Source organism: Dama dama, chromosome 29, assembly GCF_033118175.1.
Source record: "Dama dama isolate Ldn47 chromosome 29, ASM3311817v1, whole genome shotgun sequence".
Classification (NCBI taxonomy): Eukaryota; Metazoa; Chordata; class Mammalia; order Artiodactyla; family Cervidae; genus Dama; species Dama dama.
In genome coordinates this window covers 59,366,930-59,391,578 of record NC_083709.1, presented here as the reverse complement: position 1 = coordinate 59,391,578, position 24,649 = coordinate 59,366,930, and the positions used below count along the sequence as shown (strand labels likewise).

At 40.4% G+C, this 24,649-nt stretch overlaps 1 protein-coding gene across 7 annotated transcripts in view; it reads right to left on the bottom strand.

Moving 5' to 3' along the window:
* The window catches only part of PCSK5 (proprotein convertase subtilisin/kexin type 5), a 494,109-nt gene that overhangs the window by 119,267 nt on the left and 350,193 nt on the right, over positions 1-24,649 (bottom strand). Inside the window, exon 21 of one of the 7 annotated variants that reach the window (XR_009691159.1) lies at positions 4,449-4,584. The exons of the other annotated variants lie outside the window; for them this stretch is intronic. The gene's annotated coding sequence lies outside the window, so the exon portion shown is untranslated. The remainder of the gene's footprint in view (positions 1-4,448; positions 4,585-24,649) is intronic. 7 annotated transcript variants of the gene reach the window in all.

Sequence of the window (24,649 nt, the reverse complement as noted above, 5' to 3'; positions counted from 1 at the left end):
GACGGCTGTTGATAGTGACATTCAACTTAGCTCACATATTAAACTTCTAGAGCTCCATGGGGTCACAAAGAGTCGAACACGACTCAGTGAATAAACCACGGAAGTTGTCAGAACATTTTGGTAAATAATCTATTTGGAGTCAGTAATGCCAAAAAGTCATCTGGTAGTAGATAGCTCCGTGGAAATGTATGCATTCATTCACTTAACATAATTTTTGATCACCTACTACATGCCAGGCACGCTTCCAGGGATTTGGGACACAGTGGTGGGCTAGACACAAGTCTGTTCCCTGGTTCAAACACAGGAGGTAGAGAGTAAACCACAAGGACAATGAGCTAGTAAACTTTGTCTAATTAGAAGCCAATCAATGCTACAGGGAAAACAAGGCAAATAGGGCAAGCAAACTGGGGAGTGCTGGCAAGGGATGCAGGTTGCAAATGGAATATAATGAGATCCAGAAACAACAGCTATAGAACCCAAGATGTGAGTGTAGGCATTAAGCTGGAGTTGTTCCGAAAGTTAGTTGACAAGGTTAATTACCAACATGCAGTACAGTAATTTTGCTTCCAGTAGGCTAGACAGTTGCACTTCAGAATACACTAGCCCTATTCTATCTAGACTTGTAATATCCGTCGTTAAAAATGACTGCTTTCCTAGACATGTGGTCCCCAGGCAGATTGCCCGCTGTGAGTCCAATTTTTAATGCAAAATGTCTTTCCAGCGCAGAAGTGTACTGCCAATTTATTGAAGTTCGCAGAGAGAATGATACTGGTTGACAAAAGCATGCTAAGTAGGAGTGTTATGTTTCAGGAGGTAAAGTGGAGGGATGAAGCAGACAGGGACCGCACATCCAGGCAAGCAGGCGTTCCCAACTAAATTCACATCACAGTTTTCATCAACCCACTTTTCAGAGAAACCACCCGGGCTGGAAAAAAGAATAACTGCCTTAGCATTCAGAATTACTGTGAGCTACCTAAGGCACTAATAGTTAATATAATAGATCTATCTTTTGGACATCCTCATAAAAAGAACCATAAAGAGTGGGGGGTTAAATGTGATCCAGGGGGCTTAACAGTATTTTTAAGAGAAAGTACTTTAAAAATGAAATTGACAGGGAGTCTAAGGGAGATGATGGCTCACTATATGAGGAGGCTCTAAAAGTAAAATTCTGAAAGTATAAATCACAAAAGGTCTCAGAGAGGAAGAAAAGGCAGGAGGTGCTTAAGGAAACCAGTACCACTTCACAGCGAAGTCTGCCAAGTTTGATACTTAGATGTGGAAAAGGAGGCCAGAGCATCCACGATTTCCTGCTTGGAGCCCTGGTTGCTGTTGGGGGATGGGATGTTGAGGAAGGGCTGCTTAAACTTTTCAGTGGCTCTCCAGAGCACATGATGCTGTCTAGATCCTTTATAGGGCACCTGGGGCCATTCACAGCTGGGCCCTGGTCTGCACCGTTAGCTCATCTCTCTCTCTGCTCCCCAGCTTGTTGAACCCAAGACTCTAAGCCAGAGAAACTCCTGGCACTTCCGAGCCCCTTTCTCCAACTCTGTCCTTCTACTCTTAACCTCCTGCCCAGAGCACTGACTACCCACTCTACTATATCCATGGATAGTATTTCCTCTCTAGGTTTATTCTTTTCTTCATAGTCTATGTTGCTAGGTCAGGTTACTTTCTCTCTAGCATTTATCTGTTTCTGGTGGTGGCTTAGTCACTAAGTCATGTCTGACTGTTGCGACCCATGGACTATAGCCCACCAGGCTCCTCTGTCCATGAGATTTTGCAGGTAAGAATACTGGAGTGGGTTGCCATTTCCTTCTCCAGGGGATTTTCCCGACTCCGGGATTGAACCCTGGTCTCCAGTACCGCAGGCAGATTCTTTACTGACTGAGCTTCCATTGCAGTATAAAAGCTGTAAAGGCAGGGTTCCTCATTCATTATATCCCCTGTGTCTAGACAGTATTTGGGACATAGTATTAATATTTAGTAAAAAGGTGAGTTAATGAATAGTTCAATTAATTAATGTTAGATAAATGCTAATAAGAGAATGAATGTGTATGTTTTAAGCTACCAGGGTGTGGTTATTTGTTATAGCAGCCATAGGAAATGGATACATCAAGATTCCAAGGGCACGTTGGTGGTAGAGAGTCTGATGATGTGTTGTCCAAACTCTGGAGTTCCCCATTAGTGCTGTGTGGTTGGGGATGAACTAATAACCTGTCAGTCTCAGGGCAGCAAGCCATGTGGGATACTGATCTTGCAGAAGTGTCAAGGCAGTTGCCTGGTTCTCTGTCTGTGAGATGGGCTGAGGAACCCTTGTAGGCAGGATGCTTCTGGAGAGAGGCAGGCAGAGGCTGAATTCACTGTGCCCTGCCCACCACCCAAATATCCCACAGCAGCCCTGCCAGGGAGAGTCATAGAGAGCATCCTGTATCCTTGAGGGAGGGCAGAGCACGGGACAGGGAAACGGGTTCCTTCTCTTTAGAGGAAGGGGGTGGTTTGTATGCACCCTTGTCTGTCACCATGCATTATCTTGTCTTATTATTATCTGGTGCTATTATTGCTTTTTTTTTTTTTTTTAATAGACCAAGAAAGTGAGGATTAGAGGGACTCAGTAATGCATCCATGGTTACACGGTAAATGGACAAGCTGGGACTTGAATCCAGATCTCTCTGGTCTAATGACTAGGTCTGTGACTAATGTCAGTGTCAATGGTTCTCAGGGTGGGACTAGCAGCATCAGCATCGCCTGGTTATTGCATTATTAGGAATGTAATTATTACATTATTAGAGATGTTAATTCTCAGCTTCCACCTTAAAGATACTGAATCAGAGACCCTGGGATGGGGCAGCAGTAATCTATATTTGAACAAGCTCTTCAGGTAATTCTGATATCTGTTCAAGTTTGAGAACTTTGAGAACTTGAACTCCCTGCTGTTCTTCTTCAAGTCTTTTGGAAGGACAATCACCGTCTTGCTTGCTCCTCTGAGTTAGTATTTAGCACGAGTGGCAAAAAGTGGCCTGTGTGCACAGTACAAGGATATTCCAGACTGTTGTAGAGATTGGTGACTATGGTGTAAAGTCTTTCAGTGGTGGATATGAGAGAGAAGAGGAGGGATCCAGCACAGAGTCAGAAATTCTGTTTACTGCCTGGAGAGGATTTGCTATTTGTAATCATTGTGAAAGTGAAAGTGTAGTTGCTCAGTCTTGTCCAATTCTCTGTGACCCCATGGACTATAGCCCACCAGGCTCCTCTGTCCATGGGATTCTCCAGGCAAGAATACTGGAGTCGGTTGACATTCCTTTCTTCAGGGGATTATCCCAACCCAGGGATTGAACCCTGGTCTCCCACTTTGCAGGCAGATTCTTTACCATCTGAGCCACCGGGGAAGCCCTCTGTAACCTTTAGATACAGATAAATATCTGTATAATTACCCTAGGACAACACCAGGAGACTGATGTTGCTTCTGTTGACATCATTATTAGCATTTTTAAAGCACCTACTTGCATCTGGAATTCTGAACACTAGATGTGACTCCTGTGTTCTGGGAGCGTATGAGACCGAAAGTCCAAACTATAGTGATCAGAAGCCTAGAGAACACATGTCACAGAACGGGGACAGGGCCTGAATTAGATTCTGGAGGAAGCCTGACCTTCATACTCTCCAAGTTTCAAGAAGAATTTGGTGAGCTTGCCCATTTCATTTAGTTTATGTTTCCAATTTCTCTCTCTCTCTCTCTCTCTCTATTTTTTTTTTGTTCTTTCTCAGGCCTTTATCAAGTGTAGTAGAAAAGTTTTTGTATATATATATATAAATTGGGGACTTCTCCAATGGCTCAGCAGTTAAAGAATCTGCCTGCCATGCAGGAGACACAGGAGACACAGGTTTGATCCCTGGGTTGGGAAGATCCCCTAGAGAAGGAAATGGCAACCCACTTCAGTATTTGTGTCTGAAAAACCCCATGGACAGAGGAGCCTGGCAAACTACAGTACAAAGGGTTGCAAAGAGTTGGATATAACTGAGCACCATATGTAAATGGTATATGTGTATGTATAATGTAATACATGTGTATATGTAATATATATTTAAAAAACTTATGAATTTTTGCTTAGCTAAAATATTTGACATTTTGGTTCCACTTGTTTGTCTAAGTATGAATAGAATGCTAGAATTCTAATTTATATTCACTCAAAACTTTGATATAATTCTATTTATTCTGGCATCTAGTATTACTGCTAAAAGTCTAGAAAGCTTATTAGCTTAGTGATTAAAAAAAATTTTTTTTTTGAATGAGGCTTGAAACTTGCAATCCAATTCTGAGAATATGAAGAAATACCATGTGTTGTAAAAAAACAAAAAGAAACAGGAATTTAACATATTATTAACTAAAGTACAGATTTTGTTCAAATTTCACAAAATTTTATGTTAGTGTCCATTATTTGTTTTCATACCTTATTCAAGATTCTACATTGCATTTAATTGCATAGAGCAGCTTCAGTTGCATGCAACAAATTCTGATAAATTCTCTTCATTTTACTCTGTTGCCAATGTTTTCTTATTTTCCTTGTTATGGCTTCTTAGGTACACCTATCATTTAAAAGGAGACATTTAATTTCCAAATACATGATGTTTTTAAAGTATCTTTGATATTAATCTCTCATATTGGTATTAATTTCTCATTTTGAAATGCTTCTCTGCAATCACGCTCTGTTTTTTTCAGTCATTTAACTTTATTGAGGCTTTCAATGGCTAAGTTGAAGCTCTCAGTAAATGTCACTTTGCACTTGAAAATATGTAGGTTATTTTCAGATATCTTTTGATATTGATGTCTAACATAATCCCACAATAAGACAACAGGCTCTGTATTTTCAATACCTTTAGACCGTGAAATTTTTGCCCCTTGTTTTATGTCTCTGGATATGTTCCAGTGTCTCCTGGTTTATATTCTATGGGAAGTTGAATAGAATTTGAATATAATAGATATTGTGTAAAAATTGTATAAGTCTTAATTATGTTGAATTGGTTCATAGTGCTTTTCAGGTCTACTGTATCCTACTTTTCTATCTATTCTATTATTTTTTGAGAGTTTGATATTGAAACTCCAACTAAAAATCTTAAGTTATCTGCTTAAAAATAATTGCAATGTATAGCAAGACTATATGTAACTTTGTTCTGTATTTGCGAAGTCTCCTGTAAATGTGTTATCATACTTTCATAATTTAAAAAAGAAAAAGAATTTAAAATGATGTTTGCAAGAAAAAGGAAAAAAGAATTTAGTGAGCTTGAACATTCCCCAATGATGTATCTATTAGTTGGCTTCCTTTCTGACATAGATATCAAACAGAAAATTGCCAACCCTAAGAAGCTCTCTGTGGTCTGCAAATGTCTGGCCACTTCCTCACACTGTATTCTGTGGGAATAGCATAGGTGGCTCTTTACTTTACAGGTCTGGATCATGGAGTTTTACTCCCACAGAGCTGGGGAGGAGATAAGGTCTCACATAGTAGTGGGATAGTAGCAAACTAACATGTATTTTTTTTTTTTTTTTGACGGGGTTAAGATCTTTCCAGAGAGTAGTCCCTAAAGAAATAATAGGTTTCAGGTAGTGAGAATGTGGAAAGTCTATTTTTCAGCTTCTGTTTTTTATGTAACCCTTAAGATCTGTGTATTTCGAGATGATGGGCTTCCCTGGTAGCTCAGCTGGTAAAGAATCTGCCTGCAATGCAGGAGACCCCAGTTCAATTTCTGGGTCAGGAAGATCCCCTGGAAGAGGGATGGCAACCCACTCCAGTATTCTTGCCCGGAGAATCCCCATGGACAGAGGAGCCTGGCGGGCCCCAGTCTATGGCGTCGCAGCGAGTCGGACACGACGACCAAGCACAGCATATTTTGAGAGGATGCCTTTGCGGAACCAACTTCTGGTTGCGCCTCTTGTGTTGGCTCAGCTGCTTCAAAAGTAGTTTGTGACATGCAGGCAAAGGTTGCATCTACTCAAGTTATCCAGCCAATGACTTGAAGTTTTTTTTTTTTTTTTTATGATTTTATTTATTTATTTATGGCTGTGCAGGCTCTTCCTTGTTGCGCGGGCTTTTCCCTAGTTGTGGCAAGCAGGGCCTACTCTCTAGTTGTGGTGTGTAGGCTTCTCACTGTGGTGGTTTCTCTTATTCCAGAGCATGGACTCTAGTGCCCACAGACTTCAGTAGTTGCAGCTCCCAGCCTCTAGAGCACCGGCTCAGTGGTTGTGATGAACGAGCTTGGCTGCTCTGTGCCATGTGGGATCTTCCCAGAACCAAGGATGGAGCTCGCATCCCCTGCATTGGCAGGTGGGGGGATTCTTTACCACCGAGCCACTAGGAACGCCCTCAGGCATATTTTAGATTCTAGTTTTGCATACTCATATCTGGTGAGAGAGGCCTGGATCAAGATGCCTGGGAGCTGGGAGTCCTCAACCACAGTTCTGCCATCAAAAGCTCTGGGGCCTCTCGAGCGTCTGCTACTTCCTCAGTTTTGTCTGACTCTTTGAGACCCCATGAGCCCATCAGGCTCCTCTGTCCATGGGATTTCCCAGTCAAGACAACTGGATTGGGTTGCCAGTTCCTTCTCCGACTTGAAGTTTTGAAGCTAACAAAATTTAATCCTCACCCTCCCTCCCTCCCAGCAGGAGTGAGTCCATGAGACACATCAGCCCTTACTGGTCCTGCCGGTACAGGTGTGCCACAGTGCTTTCATTCCTTCATCAAAACAAAGTTTATTGAGCAACAATATTACATGCCAGTAACCGTGCTAAGGACAGAGATGCAATGGTGAGGAAAGGTAAATGTACTTCCTGCTTTCAGAGAGCAACTGGGCTCTGGGATGGTAGACAGCTCTCAGCCAAATAATCACAAAAGCAAATGCGACATTGTGACTGCAGCAGTACTGAGGGAGGAAGTAATTGGACATGGAGGAGGGGAGTGGGAGACACATCTGGAAAGATTCCACATCAGGGGAAGATTGGCCAGCATGAGGAGCTGAAAGGAGACCAGAGTGAAAGATGGGGAGTCAGGGAGACATTGAGACAGGGAGAGAGAGAGAGAGAAGAAATTGGGGTCAGGGGCAAAACTTTGGGGTCTTAAAAGACCCCCAGTATACCTAAAAGTCAGAAAGTTTCAGCAAGATTTGAATATTTTAAATGTCACTTCGGTTTCTTTGTAAAGCATCAACTGGAGAGGATGCAGGAGAATAGTTTGCAGGTTGCTTGTGGCAAATGATCTTGATAGCTAACCTCATGTGGTAGTGGTAGAAATGGAGGGATGAGGACAGACACAGGAGGCAGTCAGGAGGTAAGTTAACTAGGTTTAGAGATGGGTCAGATGTAGGCAAGAGGCATCAAGGATGTAGCCAAAGTTTCTGGCTCAGGTAAAAATAACAACCAACACATATTGTGTCTAATATATATAAGCACAAGTGCTTTAACCATTTTAAGTGTTTCAATCCTCACAACATCCCTAGCGGGGAGAGAGATGATTATTATCCTCATTTTATAAATGGGGAGACAGAGACACAAGAGATTAAGTGGGTTTTTACTAAGATCTCATACCTAGTAAGTAACAGAGCCAAGGTGTGAATCCAGGCATCTTTCCTTCATGTTCTGTGATTGTAATTATGATATTAAACTATCTCTATCCTGAAAAGGATGTATTGGAACTTATTTAGGGATGGATTGTTGTTCAGTTGCTCAGTCATGTCTGATTCTTTGTGACCCATGGACTGCAGCACACCAGGCTTCTCTGTCCTCCACTATCTCCCAGAGTTTGCTCAGATTCATGCCATAGAGTTGGTGATGCTGTCTAACCATCTCATCCTCTGTCGCCTCCTCCTGCCCTCAGTCTTTCCCAGCATCAGGGTCTTTTCCAGTGAGTTGAGTCTTCACATCAGACGGCCAAATTATTGGAGCTTCAGCATCAATTCTTCCAGTGACTACTCAAGGTTGATTTCCTTTAGGATTGACTGGTTTGATTTCTTGGCAGTCCGAGGGACTCGCAAGAGTCTTCTCTGGCACCATAGTTCAAAAGCATCAATTCTTCAGTGCTCAGCCTTCTTTATGGTCCGACTCTCAAGTCTGTACATGACTACTGGAAAAACCATAGCTTTGACTTATGGACCTTTGTTAGCAAAGTGATGTCTCTGCTTTTTAATATGCTGTCTAGGTTTTTCATAGCTTTCCTTCCAAGGAGCAGGTGTCTTTTTAATTTCACGGCTGCCGTCACTGTGATATTTTTGGTGTCCAGGAGAATAAAGTCTGTCATTGCTTCCACTTTTTCCCTTTCTATTTGCCATGAAGTGATGGGACTGGATGCCATGGTCTTTTTTTTTTTAATGTTGAGTTTCAAGGTTTTTCACTCTCTTCTTTCACCCTCATCAAGAGGCTCTGTAGTTCCTCTTCACTTTCTGCTATTAGCATGGTATCATCTGCATATATGAGGTTGTTGATATTTCTTCTGGCTGTCTTGATTCCAGCTTGTGATTCATCCAGCCTGGCATTTCTCATGATGTACTCTGCATGTAAGTTAAATAAGCAGGGTGACAATATACAACCTTTGTGCACTCTTTTCCCAATTTTGAACCAGTCTATTGTTCCATGTCCAGTTCTAATTGTTGCTTCTTGACCTGCATACAGGTTTCTCAGAAGACAGGTAAGGTGGTCTGGTATTCCCATCTCTTTAAGAATTTTCCACAGCTTGTTGTGATCCACACAGTCAAAGGCTTTAGTGTAGTCAATGAAGCAGAAGTAGATGTTTTTCTAGAATTCCCTTTCTTTTTCTATGATCCGACATATGTTGGCAACTTGATGTCTGGTTCCTCTACCTCTTTGGAACCCAGCTTGCACATCTGGAAATTCTCTGTTTCTGTACTGCTGAATTCTACCTTGAAAGATTTTGAGCATTATTTTGCTAGCATGTGAAATGAGCACAACTGTATGGTAGTTTGAACATTCTTTGGCATTGCCCTTCCTTGGGATTGGAATGAAAACTGACCTTTTCCAGTTCTATGGCCACTGCTGAGGTTCTCCAAATTTGCTGGCATGTTGAGTGCGGGATGTTAACAGCATCATCTTTAGGATTTGAAATAGTTCAGCTGGAATTCCATCACCTCCACTAGCTTTGTTTGTAGTGATGCTTCCTATGGTCCACTTGACTTCACACTCTAGGATGTCTGGCTCTAGGTGAGTGACCACACCATCATGTATCTGAGTCATTAAGACCTTTTTCATATAGTTCTTCTGTGTATTCTTGTCACCTCTTCTTAATCTCTTCTGCTTCTATTAGGCCCTTACTGTTTGTCCTTTACTGTGCCCATCCTTGCATGAAACGTTGCCTTCATATCTCTAATTTTCTTGAAGAGATCTCTAGTCTTTTCCATTCTATTGTTTTCCTCTATTTCTTTGCAGTGTTCATTGAGGAAGGTCTTCTTATCTGTCCTTGCTGTTCTCTGGAACTCTGCATTCACTTAGATATATCTTTTCCTTTGTCCTTTGCCTTTCACTTTTCTTTTCTCAGCTCTTTGTAAAGCCACCTCAGACAACCACTTTGCCTTCTTGCATTTCTTTTGCTTTGGGATGGTTTTGGTCACTGCCTCCTGTACAATGTTCTGAACCTCTGTCCTAATTCTTCAAGCACTCTGTCTTCCCGATTTAATCCCTTGAATCTATTCATCGCCTCCACTGTTTAATCATAAGGGATTTTATTTACATCATACTCAAAAGGCCTAGTGGTTTTCCTTACTTTCTTCGATTTAAGCCTGAATTTTGCAGTAAGGAGCTGATGATCTGAGCCACAGTCAGCTCCAGGTCCTGTTTTTTGCTGACTGTGTAGAGCTTCTCCATCTTTGTCTGCAAAAAACATAACCAGTCTGATGCTGGTATTGACCATCTGGTGATGTCCATGTGTAGAGTCATCTCTTGTGTTGTTGTAAAAGAGTGTTTGCTATGATTAGTGTGTTCTCTTGACAAAACTCCGTTAGTCTTTGCTCTGCTTCATTTGTTCTCCAAGGCCTAACTTGCCTGTTATGCAGGGTATCTCTTGACTCCTACTTTTGCATCTCAATCCCCTATGATGAAAAGGACTTTTTTTTTTGGTGTTAGTTCTAGAAGGTGTTGTAGGTCAACTTCAGCTTTTTCAGCATCAGTGGTTGGGGCATAAATTTGGATTACTGTGATGTTGAATGATTTGCCTTGGAAACAAGCCAAGATCATTCTGTCATATTTGAGATTGTACCCCAAATACTATACTTTGGAGTCTTTTATTGACTGTGAGGACTACTCCATTTCTTCTGGGATTCTTGCCCACAGTAGTAGCTATAATGGTCATCTGAATTAAATTTGCCCATTCCTGTCCATTTTAATTCACTTATTCCTAAAATGTCAGTGTTCAGTCTTGCCATCTCCTACTTGACCACATCCAGTTTACCTTGATTCATGGACCTAACATTCCAGATTCCTATATAATATTGCTCTTTACGGTATCAGACTTTACTTTCACCACCAGACGCAGCCACAACTGAGTATTGTTTCTACTTTGGCCCAGCCACTTCATTCTTTCTGGAGTTATTAGTTATTGCTCTCTGCTCTTCCCCAGTAGCATATTGGACACCTTCTGACCTGTGAGGGCTCATCTTCCAATGTCATATCTTTTTGCCTTTTCATACTGTTCATGGGGTTCTCCAGATAAGACTACTGGAGTGAGTTGCCATTTTCCTCCTCCAATGGACCATGTTGTGTCAGAACTCTTCACTATGACCCATCTGTCTTGGGTGCCCCTTTATGGCATGGCTCATAGCTTAGAGATGCTTGGGGATTTAATAGTATAATACATTAGGTTCAACCTAGTAACTACTCAAATATGCATAAGTGGGTGGAGGTGGTAGAAGATATGCCATCTGAGTAGGAGGACTTTGGAAGGCTGGGATGTGGAAAGAAGAAGAACAGACAGGGGTAGCTGTTGGAGAAAGAGCACTGGACTAGGAACAGAAGCAAAGTAAAGCAAGGTCGCTCAGTTGTGTCCGACTCTTTGCGACCCCATGGACTGTGGCCTACCAGGCTCCTCCATCCATGGGATTTTCCAGGCAAGAGTACTGGAGTGGGTTGCCATTTCCTTCTCCAGAAGACCTGGCTAGTTACATGTCCTTGAGAGAGCAATCAGCCACTCGAATCTTCTGATTCCTCACCTTGAAATGGGGACAACTGCACTGAGTTGCCAAGTAATGAACACAGAAGGCCCTAGTGCTGTGCCTGACCTAAAGTAGGTTATCAGTAAGCCGGTGATAATTTTGAACCTGTAGTAAGGGAATTAGAGAAGGATAAGTCTTGCACTTGCCTGTTTGCCAAAAATGATCATGCAACTCATTTAAGAGGACAGATGTGGAAAATGGTCACAAGGACAGAGTCCTTTATCTCTGTGAGTACAAATGCTATCAAGGCAGAGCTTACTGGTGAACTAACTGGATTGTTAAAGTAGCTATGGACAGACTTTGTTGCTGCATCAACTGCTGAGACCCAGTGTTGGGAGCCTATAAACAAATTTCCAATTCACAGCTCAAATAGCTGAGTCTTTCAGGCTCCCTGATCAGACTGGGGAGCAGAATCCTCTAGCTGCCCTCTAGTTGGCTGTTTAACCGAAACTGCTGTTAACTTGCCTCATTTCTGATGATTAATGATGAGGCAAGGACCAGCTGCCTAATTCCTCAGTGTGCATCCTTCAACACTATGAAGTTTGCAGAAAGTGAAGTGAGGTTGCCCAGTCGTGTGTGACTCTTTGTGACCCCACGGACTGACTATAGCCTACCAGGCTCCTCCGTCCATGGGATTTTCCAGGCAAGAATACTGGAGTGGGTTGCCATTTCCTTCTCCAGGAGATCTTCCCGACCCAGGGATTGAACCCAGGTCTCCCGCATTGTAGGCAGACGCTTTACCATCTGAGCCACCAGGGAAGTCAAGTTGAGGAAGTGACTCTCAATAAATCAAGGGTACACTTCTCATACTCTGGAAAGAAGTGTCCATCCATGGCAGTGCATTTTAAGCTTTGTGTTTACAGATTATCTGAGGATTTTGCAAAAATATACATTCTGGTTGTGTGGTTTTGTTCTATTGTATGAGTTTTTCTTTTTTTTTTTAATGAAAATTATTCTATTTTTGAGGTATAATTGACATTGAACATTAGTTTCAAGTATATGATATAATGATTTTATATTTCTATGTACTGAAAAGTAATCTAAGATCTGTTTTCTTAGCAACTGTCAAATATGCAATACGGTATTATTAACTATAGTCACCACACTGTACATGACATTGACATAACATATATCTTATAACTGGAAGTCTGTACCTTTTGACCCTGTTAACCTGTTTCACAACCCCCACCCCCCTGGCCAACTTCTGGCAAGCACGGATCTGTACTCTGTATATAATCTGTGTATGTATATATCACATATATAAAGATTCTACATATAAATGAGATCATACAGTTTTGTCTTTCTTTGTCTAACTTATTTCATTTAGTGCCCTCAAGGTCCATTCACATTATTGGCAAATGGCAAGATTTTCTCTTTTTCATTGGTGAGTAATATATCATGGTTCTTTCATCCTTTCATCCATCAGCGGATACTTAGGTTTTCCATATGTTGACTACTGTAAATAATGCTGCAATTAACATGGGGCTCCACATATGTCTTTGAGATAGTGATTTCATTTCCTTTAGTTATATGCCCAGAAGTGGAATTGCTAGGTCATATGATGGAAAGTGAAACTGTTAGTCATTCAGTCGTGTCTGACTCTTTGTGACCCCATGGACAGGATCATATGATAATTCTATTTTTTTAATTTCTTAAGACAACTCCATAGTGTTATTCATAATGGCTGCATTCATTTGCATTGTCACCAACAGTGTACTAGGGTTCCCCTTTATCTGTATTCTCACCAACACTCATAATTTCTTGTCTTTTTGATAAAAATTGCCATTCTAACAGGGGTGAGGTGATATCTCATTGTGGTTTTGACTTTCCTTTCCCTGACAATTAGTGATGTTGAGCACCTTTTGATGTGCTTGTTGACTGTCTGTATGTCTTCTTTGGGAAAATGTCTTTTCAGATCTTCTGCTCATTTTTAATCAGATTGTGTTGGTTTTTTTTTTTTTTGCTGTACAGTTGTGTGAGTTCTTTATATATTTTGGATATTAACTGCCTATCACATATATGATTTTGTAGAAGGTTCTTTTTTTATTTTGTTGATGGTTCTCTTAGCCATGCAGATCTATTTAGTTTGATATAGTTCCACTTGTTTTTGCTACCTCACTAAAAAATTATCACCAAGGCAGATGACAAGGAGCTTACCACCTATGCTTTCTTCTGGTAGTTTTATGGTTTCATTTCTTATGTTCAATTCTTCTATACATTTTAAGTGAGGTTTGTGTATCATATTAGATAGTGGTCCAGTTTCATTCTTTTGTGTAGCCCAGTTTACCCAAACCATCACTTGAAAAGACTGTTGTATATCCTTGGCTTCTTTGTTATAGTTGACCATATATGAATGGGTCTAGTTTTAAGTTCTCTGTTCTGTTCCATTGATCTGTCTGTTTTTATGCTGATACCACCATACTGTTTTGATTATTATAGTTTTGTAATATAATTTGAAATGTGAGAATGATATGCATCTAGCTTTGTTGTTGTTTCTCAAGATTCCTTTGACTAGTTGGGGTCTTCCATGGTTCCTACAAATTTTAGGATTGTTTGCTCTGTTTCTGTGAAAATTGCTATTGTAACTTTGGGGATTGCCTTGAATCTGTAGATTGCTTTGGCTAGTATGGACATTTAAAAAATAATTAGTTTTTTCATGATACTGAATATCTTTCCATTTACTAGTCTTCTTCAATTTCTTTTCCATGAGTTTTCAGGGTATAGGTCTCCCATATCCTTGGTTAAATTTATTACTAAGCATTTTATTCTTTTTGATGCAGTTGTAAATGGGATTATTTACTGTTTCTCTTTCTGATTGTTCATTATTAAAGAGCTGGAACAAATTTTTGTATATTGATTTTGTATCTTGCAATTTTACTAAATTTTCTTGTTAGTTTTAACCATTTTTTGATAGAGTCTTTAGGGTTTTCTATATACACCATCTGCAAATAGTGACAGTTTTACTTCTTCCTTTCCAATTTGAATGCTTTTTACTCCTTTTTCTTGCCTGATTCTCTGGCTAGAATTTCCAGTGCTATGTGGCAAGAGTGGGCATCCCAGTCTTAGAGGAAATTCTTTCAACTGTCATCATTGTGTATGATGTTAGCTACAGGCTTGTCGTATGTGGTCTTATAATGCTGAGGTGCATTCTCTCTGTACCTGCTTTTTGGAGAGTTTTGGAAAAATCATAAATGGATATTGGATTTTGTCAGAAGCTTTTTCTGAATCTATCAAGATGATCATATGATTTTTATATTTCACTGTGTTAGGGCTTCCCTGATAGCTCAGTTGGTAAAGAATCTGCTTGCAATGCAGGAGACCCTGGTTTGATTCCTGGGTCAGGAAGATCCGCTGGAGAAGAGAAAGGCTACCCACTCCACTATTCTTGGGCTTCGCTTGTGGCTCAGCTGGTAAAGAATGTGCCTGCGATGGGGAGACCTGGGTTCGATCCTTGGGTTGGGAAGATCCCCTAGAGAAGGGAAAGGCTACCCACTCCAATATTCTGGCCTAGAGAATTCCTTGGATTGTATAGTCTTTGGGGTCGCAAAGAGCCCTCGGACACGACTGAGAAACTTTCACTTTGTTGATGTAGTGACTCAAATTGATAGATTTGAGGATGCTGATGCATCTTTGCATTCCTGGAATAAAGCTTTCTTGATCATGGTGCGTTATCCTTTCAATGTATTATTGAATTCAGTTTGCTAATATTTTATTGAGGACCTTTGCATCTATTTTATCAGGAATATTAGCCTGTAATTTTCTTTTCTTGTGATATCCTTGTCTGGTTTTGGTATCAGGGTGATGCTGGTCTCATAAAATTAATTTGGAAGTGTTCCCTCTTTTTCTATTTTTTTGGAAGTGTTTGAGGAGTATTGTATTAATTTTTCTTTTAATGTTTATTAGAATTCACCAGTGAAGTCATATGGTCCTAGAGTTTTCTTTGTAGGAAGGTTTTTGATTACTGACTCGATCTCTTTAATAGTAACTGATCTCATGTTTTCTGTTTCTTCATGATTTGGTAATGGTAGGCTGTGTGTTTCCAGAAAGTTATCCATTTCTTCTAGGTTGTCCAATTTGTTGGCACGTAATTGTTTACAATTGTCTCTTATTGTTCTCTGTATGTCTGTGATATCAGTTTTAAGACCTTCTTTAATTTCTGATGTTGAGTCTTCCCTTTTCCTTGGCGAGTCTAAAAGTCATTTTTTTTTTTTTTAAGCTCCTTTTCACTGTACTTTTAGTTTCTGTTTCATTTATTTCTGCTTGGATCTTTGTTTTCTTCCCTCATTAACTTTGGGCTTTGTTTGTTCTTCTTAGTGCCTTGAGGTGTAAAGTTAGGTCATTTGAGATTTTTCTGTTTCTTGATGAAGGCATTTATCATTATAAACAACTTTCCAAGAACTGCTTTTATGGCATCCCATAAGTTTTGGTATGTTGTGTTTCCATTTTCATTTGTCTCAAGGTATTTTTAAAAATTTCTCTCTTGCTTTCTTTTTTGACCCATTGATTTTCAGCAGCATGTTGTTCAATCTCTATATATTTGTAAATTTTCCAGTTTTCTTCTTATAATTGGTTTCTAGTTTTATACCATTGTGATTGAAAATAATACTTGATATGATTTCAATCTTAATTATTTAAGACTAATTTTGTGGCCTACCACATGATGTGTCCTAGGGAATCTTCCACGTGTGCTTGAGAGGAATGTGTATTCTGGGTTTGGTTTTGTTTTTGATGAAATGTTCTGTGTATCTGTTATGAAGTGTTCTGTGTATCTGTTAAGTCCATCTGGCCTAATGTGGTGTTTAATGCCAGTGTTTCCTTATTGTTTCCCTGTCTGGATGAACTGTACATTGATATAAGTGAGGTATCAAAGTCCCATACTATTATTGTGTTACTGTCTACTTTCTCTCTTTAGATCTTTAATATTTGCTCTGTATATTGGTGTTCCTGTGTTGGATGCATAAATATTTAAAATGATATATCCTCTTGTTGGATTAATCCCTTTGTTATTATGCAATGCTCATCTTTGTCTCTTATTATATTCTTTGTTTTGCAGTCTGTTTAATCTTGTGAATTCCCTCATAGTCCAGTGGTGAGGGCTTGGGTTTCATTACTGGGGCCTAGGTTCAATTCTGGTCAGGGAACTAAGATCCTGCATGCAATGTTGCATGGCCAAAAAAAAAAAAAGGGTCCATTTAGTCTCAAGTATAGCTACCCTGGCTTTCTTTGGTTTCCATTTGCATAGAATATCTTTTTCAATTTCTTCACTTTCAGTCTTTGTGCACTTTTACAACTGAGGGGAGTCTCATATAGGCAGCGTATAGATGGGTCTCAGTTTTTAAAATCCATTCAGTCATTCTGTCTTTTGATAGAATTTAGTCCACATACATTTAAAGTAATTATTGATAGGTATGTACTTTTGCAATTCTGTTAGTTGTTTTTTGGCTCTTTTGTAGTTTCTCTGTTTCTTCTTTTGCTCTCTTTGTAATTTGATGATTTTCAGTAGTGGTATGGTTACCTTCCTTTTTTGATATTTTAAATCTTTTTGTGACCTGCTATAGATTTTTGCTTTCATGGTGGCTGCCATGAAACTTACCTATGATAAGTTATACTTACGAAAGTGAAAAAGTGAAAGTCATGCTGTCGTGTCCGACTCTTTGCGATCCCGTGGACTATAACCTGCCCAGCTCCTCTGTCCATGGAGTTCTCCAGGCAAGGGTGGACTAGAGTGGGTTGCCATTTCCTTCTCCAGGGGATCTTCCTGACCCAGGGATCCAACCCGGGTCTCCTGCATTGCAGGCAGATTCTTTACCAACTGAGCCACCAGGGAAGCCTCAAGTTATAACCGTCTATTTTAAATTGATAATAACTTACATTTTAATGCATTCTAAAGTTTTACATTTTTACTCCCTCCCAACGATTTGTTTTGATGTCAAAATTTACATCTGTTTATCCTGTGTATCCCTTTACTAGTTTATAGATTTTTTTTTACTTTTGTCTTTTAGCCTTCTTACTAACTTTATAAGTGATTAACTCATCATCTTTACAACAGTTGATTATTCTAAATTTTATTGTGTATTTATCTTTACCAGTGAGGTTAGGTTTACCTGTTACTAGCTACTACTCTTTCTTTTCAGCCTAAAGAAGTCCCTTTAACACTTCTTATAAGGCCGGTGTAGAGGTGATCAACTCCTTTATGTTGTCTGGAAAACTCTCCTTCAATTCTGAATGACAGCTTTTCTGGATAGAGTATTTTTGATTGGAAGTTTTTTCTTTCAGGACTTTGACTACATGCCAGTCTCTTCTGGTCCACAAAGTTTCTAAGAAGCTGCTGATGATTTTATAGGGATTCCCTTTATATAACAAGCTGTTTTTTCTTGCTGCTTTTAAGATCATCTCTTTGTCTTTAACTTTTGATACTTTAATTTTCATGTATTTTGGTGTAGGTGTCTCTTTGGATTCATCTGGATTGGAACTTTCTGGACTTCCTAGATCTGGATGTCTCTTTCCCCAGGTTACAGGAGTTTTCAGTCATTATTTCCGCAAATACATATTCTGCTCTTTTTTCTCTTTCTCTTCTCCTCCTGGGGCCCCTATAATGTGAATAGTGATCACCTTGATGGTGTCTCATGGGTCTTTTAAGCTATCTTCACTTTTTTTTGCCCTCTTTCTTTTTTTGATTCTCTGTTTGGATGAGTCCCTGTCTTTGAGCTCACTGGCCCTTTCTCCTGCTCCGTCTTGTCTGCTGTTATATCCCCTCTTTTGTATTTTTCAGTTAAGTTGTATTCTTCAGCTCCATGACTTGTGTTTGGTAGTCTTATGCTTGCTTTCTTTAAGTTCTCACTGTGCATCCATTTTCCTCCAAGTTTAGTGAGCATATTTATGACCATTATTTTGAACTCTTTATCAGGTAAATCATTTACCTCCATCTCATTAAGGGCTTCTTCTGAGGTTTATTCCTTGTTCTTTCATTTGGAACCTTTTCCTCTTTTTTTCATTTTCCTTGACTCTCTGTGTCAGTTTCTATGCATAAGATTAAACAGCCACTTTCCCCAGTCTTGAAGGAGTAACTTTGTATAGGGGATGAACCTTGTCATTCAACCCTGGCTTAGATCTTGGCTGTTTCTCAAATCTTCATGATTTTATTTTAGTGGGTCCCAGTAGTTGAACTGTGCTAAAAACTTTCAGTGTCACAGAGGGGAACATCTCAGTCAGCACCTAGATTCAGGTTGATTGGAAGCCAGATCATCAGACAGCAGCTTTTAAAGTATAAAAACTCACAGAGTTCTGTGAGACCACAAGTGTAAATCCTGCTGGATGCCAGAGCCAGGTGATCTAGAAGTGTCCCCTGCGAGGTAGTCACAAAAATCAGGGTGCTAGACAAATGTACAAGATCCTTTCTGGGAGATACCAGCCACCTGAAGTGAGATGGAAGGGGAATGCAGAGATGTCACCCACTGGCTTCTGTCCCAGGAGTGCATTTTAGTAGAACTCTAGAGGGTGCCAAACCAGAAGTCTGCTTGCAGGCCCAAAGCTCCAAGCAAGCATATAGGCTTCTTTCACAAAGAGACTGTGGGTGCGTTTTAGTCTTCTCTCTGCACAGGTTCCCTTGAGATGGTGGTTAGCCACAAAATGTTGGTTTCAATTCCATAGGACCCAGGAATACAAGCTTTGCTGGCCCCCAGAGCTAGGTAATCAAGAGGTGTCCCCTGGGTTGCAGCCACGAAAACTGGGGAACCAGACATAAAAGCTCTGCTTGGGGAGATACTGGTGCTTTGTAGCATGGCAGAGGAAAAGTGAAAAGATAGCACCCACTTTTCATCTCTTCAGAAGATTATAGTAGGTCCTTATATATGTATTTAATTAGAAGCCTGCTCTTCAAGTCACAGTTATGAAAATAAGCTAATATGTATTAGTTTCCATTGCTGCTGTAACAAGTAACCATTACTTTTGTGGCTCAACAAAACATTTATCTTCTCACCATTCTGTAGGTTAGCAGTCTGGTTTCAGTATGGCTCAGCTGCTTCTCTGCTCCTGGTTTTACAAGGTTGGAATTAATGTGTCATAGGCTACATTCTTTCTGGAGGCTCTGGGAATGAATCTTCTCCAAGTTTATTCAGGTTGATGACAGAAGTTCAGAGCTGAGGTCTCTGTTTACTCATCAACCTGTAAGTTGGGAATAGTTCTCAGTTTCTAGAGACTGCATGCATTTCTTGGCTCATGGCCCCCTTCCTGCTTCTTCAAAGCCAGTTACTGTGGGTCAAATCCTTCTCTTGTCTTGAATCTCTCTCTGTGATCCCCTCTTCTGCCTTATGCCTTCTCTGTCTCCTTCTACTGCATCCCTCTGATGTATAGCTTGGGCCCATATGGATAGTTCAGGAATAATCTCCATATTTTAAAGTCAGTTGATAGTATTCCATCTGTAAAATCTCTTGACAGCAATGAATGGGTGGTAATTTTGGGGAGACACTTTATAACTCTGCCATCACACTAACTAACCGCTGTACACTTTTAGTGGCAAGATCCTAAAACATTAGCTTTAGTGAGTTTTTGATAAAGGTTTGGTATGTAGTGTGTTTTAGGGCTAGTGATAGAATCTCTATCACTTGGATTTTCCCTTACATTGAATACATGGGCTTAAAGGGTTCATAGGTATGATACTGTAGATGGGTGGACACATTTCAGTGGAAACTGGCGTGGACACATAAGGGGCTATACTCAAATTATATGGAATCAAGATTAGAATTTAGTTGTACTGATGTCTGGGCCAGGGCTATTTCTTCCCTGTCATTTATTCAGTTACTTACTTAATTATTCATTTATTAACTTATCTAGTGATCAAAGAGTTATCAAGTGTCTATGAGACACATTTTGCTAGAGTCATGAGATGTAAACTTCCCTCATAGCTCAGGTGGTAAAGAATCTGCCTGCAGTGTTTTGATCCCTTGGTTGGAAAGATCCCCTGGAGAAGGAAATGGCACCCCACTCCAATATTCTTGCCTGGAGAATTCCGTGGACAGAGAAGCCTGGCAGGCTACAGTCCATGGAGTCACGAAGAGTTGGACATGACTGAGCAACAAACACTAACACGTGAGATGTAAGACATTTACAGACTTTGTCCCTATGGAACAAACTTTGTACTGAGGATACATACATCAAATAGTCCTACAACTAAATATATATTAATAGTATAATTGATATGAAAGTAGAGGCTTCCATGAAACCTATAGTAAAGAGATCTAATCTTGTCTGTAAGGATCAGGAAATGAAGTGTCATTTAAACTGAGATCCAGATAATAAGATTTAACTGGGTGTAGATAATTAGGGATGGAATAGTATTAGAGTAGGGGGAATGTCATATGGGAAAGTTATAGGGTCAAAGCAGAGGAGAGGAGTCAGGGAAAGTTAGTGTTGCTGCAAAATATGAAGGGAGGGAGAGAATGGCACGAGATGAGTTTAGAGACGTGGAGTGGTCAGATTGACCGTAGCCTGATGACCATGGAAAGGAATTTCAGCTTTATCTTAGGTGAAATGGGAAGCCATGGAGGGGTTTAAACAGTTGAATCACATGTGAGCTTTGAATTTTGAGAAATAGCACTCTGGCCGAATCTATTCTGTGTAGAGATTAGAGGGAGAAGATGAGGACATGTGGAGTGTGGACATGAGTGGTGCATTCAGTAAGGAGGTGGGAGCAGCTTGACCCAGGTTGGAGGACAGAAAATGGATCCAAGGTATATTTTCGAGGTAGACTGTCTTGACTTGCTGACGGATCAGATATGGGACTGGTCAAGGGAAGATGATCAAGATGACTCAGTTCAGTTCTGTTCAGTCACTCAGTCATGTCTGACTCTTTGCGACCCATGGACTGCAGCACACCAGGCCTCCCTGTCCATCACCAGCTCCTGAAGTATACTGAAACTCATGTCCATCGAGTCAGTGATGCCATCCAACCATCTTATCCTCTATCGTCCCCTTCTCCTGCTTTTAATCTTTCCCAGCATCAGGGTCTTTTCCAGTGAGTCAGTTTTTCACATCAGGTGGCCAAAGTATTGGAGTTTCAGCTTCACCATCAGTCCTTCCAATGAACACCCAGGACTGATCTCCTTTAGGATGGACTGGTTGGATCTCCTTGCAGTCTGAGGGACTCTCAAGAGTCTTCTCCAACACCACAGTTCAAAAGCATCAATTCTTCTGTGCTCAGCTTTCTTTATAGTCCAACTGTCACATCCGTACATGACCACTGGAAAAACCATAGCTTTGACTAGATGGACATTTGTTGGCAAAGTAATGTCTCTGCTATTTAATGTGCTGTCTAGGTTGGTCATAACTTTTCTTCCAAGGAGCAGGCGTCTTTTAATTTCATGGCTGCAGTCACCATCTGCAGTGATTTTGGAGCCCCCCCAAAATAAAGTCTGTCACTGTTTCCACTGTTTGCCCATCTATTTGCCATGAAGTGATGGGACCGGATGCCATGATCTTAGTTTTCTGAATGTTGAGTTTTAAGCCAATATTTTCACTCTCTTTCACTTTCATCAAGAGGCTCTTTCTTTCTTCATTTTCTGTTAAAAGCGTGGTGTCATCTGCATATCTGAGGTTATTGATATTTCTCCTGGCAATCTTGTGAAGCTTGTGCTTCATCCAGCCCAGTGTTTCTCATGATGTACTCTGCATCTGAGTTAAATAAGCAGGGTGACTATACAGCCTTGACGTACTCCTTTCCTGATTTGGAACCAGTCTGTTTTTCCATGGCCCGTTCTAACTGTTGCTTCCTGACCTGCATACAGATTTCTCAGGAGGCAGGTCAGGTGGTCTGGTATTCCCATCTCTTTCAGAATTTTCCACAGTTTGTTGTGATCCACATAGTCAAAGGTTTTGGCATAGTCAGTAAAGCAGAAGAAGATGTTTTTCTAGAACTCTTGCTTTTTCGATGATCCAGCGGATTTTGGCAATTTGATCTCTGGTTCCTCTGCCTTTTCTAAACCCAACTTGAACATCTGGAATTTCACAGTTCATGTACTATTGAAGCCTGGCTTGGAGAATTTTGAGGATTACTTTGCTAGTGTGTGAGATGAGTGCAATTGTACAGTAGTTTGAACATTCTTTGCGATTGCCTTTCTTTGGGATTGGAATGAAAACTGACCTTTTCCAGTCCTGTGCCCACTGCTGAGTTTTCCAAAGTTGCTGGCATATGGAGTACAGTACTTTGACAGCATCATATTTCAGGATTTGAAATAGCTCAACTGGAATTCCATCACCTCCACTAGCTTTGTTTGTAGTGATGCTTCCAAAGGCCCACTTGACTTCACATTCCAGGATGTCTGGCTCTAGGTGAATGATCACACCATCATGATTATCTGGGTTGTGAAGATCTTTTTTGTGCAGTTCTTCTGTGTATTCTTGCCACCTCTTCTTAATATCTTCTGCTTCTGTTAGGTCCATACCATTTCTGTCCTTTATCGTGCCCATCTTTGCATGAAAAGTTCCCTTTGGATCTCTAATTTTCTTGAAGAGATCTCTAGTCTTTCCCATTCTATTGTTTTCACTATTTCTTTGCATTTATCGCTGAGTAAGGCTTTCTTATCTCTCCTTGCTTCTAATGATACAAGTCAGTTAAAAATTACATTTCTGTATGTAACAAAACTTACATTTTCTTGATAGTTTATATTTTATTATGTTGCAACAGTTATGAATTTGTGTCAAGAAAATCCTATTGAATCTCACCTGGAAAGAATTTGTTTTAATGCATTTGTCAAAGGAGCTCATGGAATTTGTATTTTTTAATGGTTTTCAGCACTGTAATGTTTCTGTGTTCCCTGTATCTCTGTTCTGTTTCTTCCTCATTTCATTGAGGCTAGAGAATGCAAATGATGACTTCCAAGACAAGGAGAAATTAGCGTGAAAGGGACATGATGTGCTCATTTCTTATTAATCACTGCCTCATTTCCTTTAGGTCCTATCTGATCTCCTTTGCCCATATGACCCATTGGTCACTACTAATTCTCATAGTGATATTGAAATACACTCCTAGTGTGATCCCACAAAACACTGTGTGGCCGTGCTCAGTAGTCCTGGGTAGAGATTGCTCTATTCACAAGAGACAGCATGGACCTTGGGCTAGACATTGTCAGGTGACCTATATAATCCTGATGTAAGCTTCATGATCACAGCCTGAAGCTTGTTTCAACAGACAACTTCCTTGGCTCTTATATTTTTCTTGGAGACTTTGATATCAGATGGTCTGGATTTAAATTAATCCCAGATCTTCTGTTTCACCACTGGGGTGCTTAAAGCATTTACCTCATCTGCATTCTCATTTGTAGAGAGAATAAAATCAGGCTATTGGCAATATTGAATGAGATAGCTCATGTAAAGAATTGAGCACAGTGCTTAGTACATAGGAAGCATTTCATGTATGGGAGTTACTCTTTCTGTTGTTCTGTTGTTATGAAGGGTAGTTCCTCACATATTATCAGTTCTTTCCTTTTACTCTTCTCTGGTAATGACAGTTTAGAGGACGAGGGTTTTTTTCTTTTAGAAGGAAAAGAAGATTCTGAGCCAGTCCTTGTCCCCTAGTCTTGCAAACAGGCTTTGCCAGACTTCTTCTCTAGTCATGGACATCCCGGGGAAGAGAAGCTATGGGCTGCCTCCTCTCATGTGAGCTAATCTGATAGTTGAGCTCTGCTTAGTACCCTGTCCTTTGATTTAGTTGGCTCAATGCAGCCATCAGTCCCTTGGGTACTGAAGCAAATACAGCCTCCTCAGCATTCTGTCTGAATGAATGCTTCCTGCATTTGTTGGCAGGAGGCCACAAGTTGACTTCATGGGGTCCTTAAGTAAGTCAGTTAGCCTCTCTGAAAAGAAAGTTGAAGATTCAAAAAATAAAGAGGTTGAAGAAGGGCGATAGCCCATCCTAAGCCCTTTGTAGTTGAACTCTGGGGTCTTCCCATTCACTTCCTTCACTTGCTCACCTTGCCCACTGTTTGCCTCTCAGTCCACAAGCCCTTTGATGGTTTTGTCCCTTTGTACCAGTTCTCTCTCTCAAGAATCCTTCTCCAACATCCTCACCTTCTTTGACTTACACATTCCTGCTTATCTTTCAAGACTCATGTCTAATGTAACTTCTCACTGAAGTCTTCTTATTCATTTATTCCACAAATATTTACTAAGCAAGGCACTGTGTTAGACACTGTTCAAGGCACTGCGTTAGACATCTTGTCCACTGTGGACAAGATGAAAAAACCCCAGCTCCTGGGGTGCTGAGGGAGAGACTGACAATAAACAAGTCAATGAACTGTAGAATGTCATGTTTGTGGTGCTATACCAAAAAGGTGGGCAGGTGTGGGGTGAATGGGAGAAGGAGCTGCTTCTGAGAAAGCTGTTTTTGAACTAAGATCTGTAGGATGAGAAGATATCAGCCATGTGAAGAGCAGGGTTCTGGATGCACAAA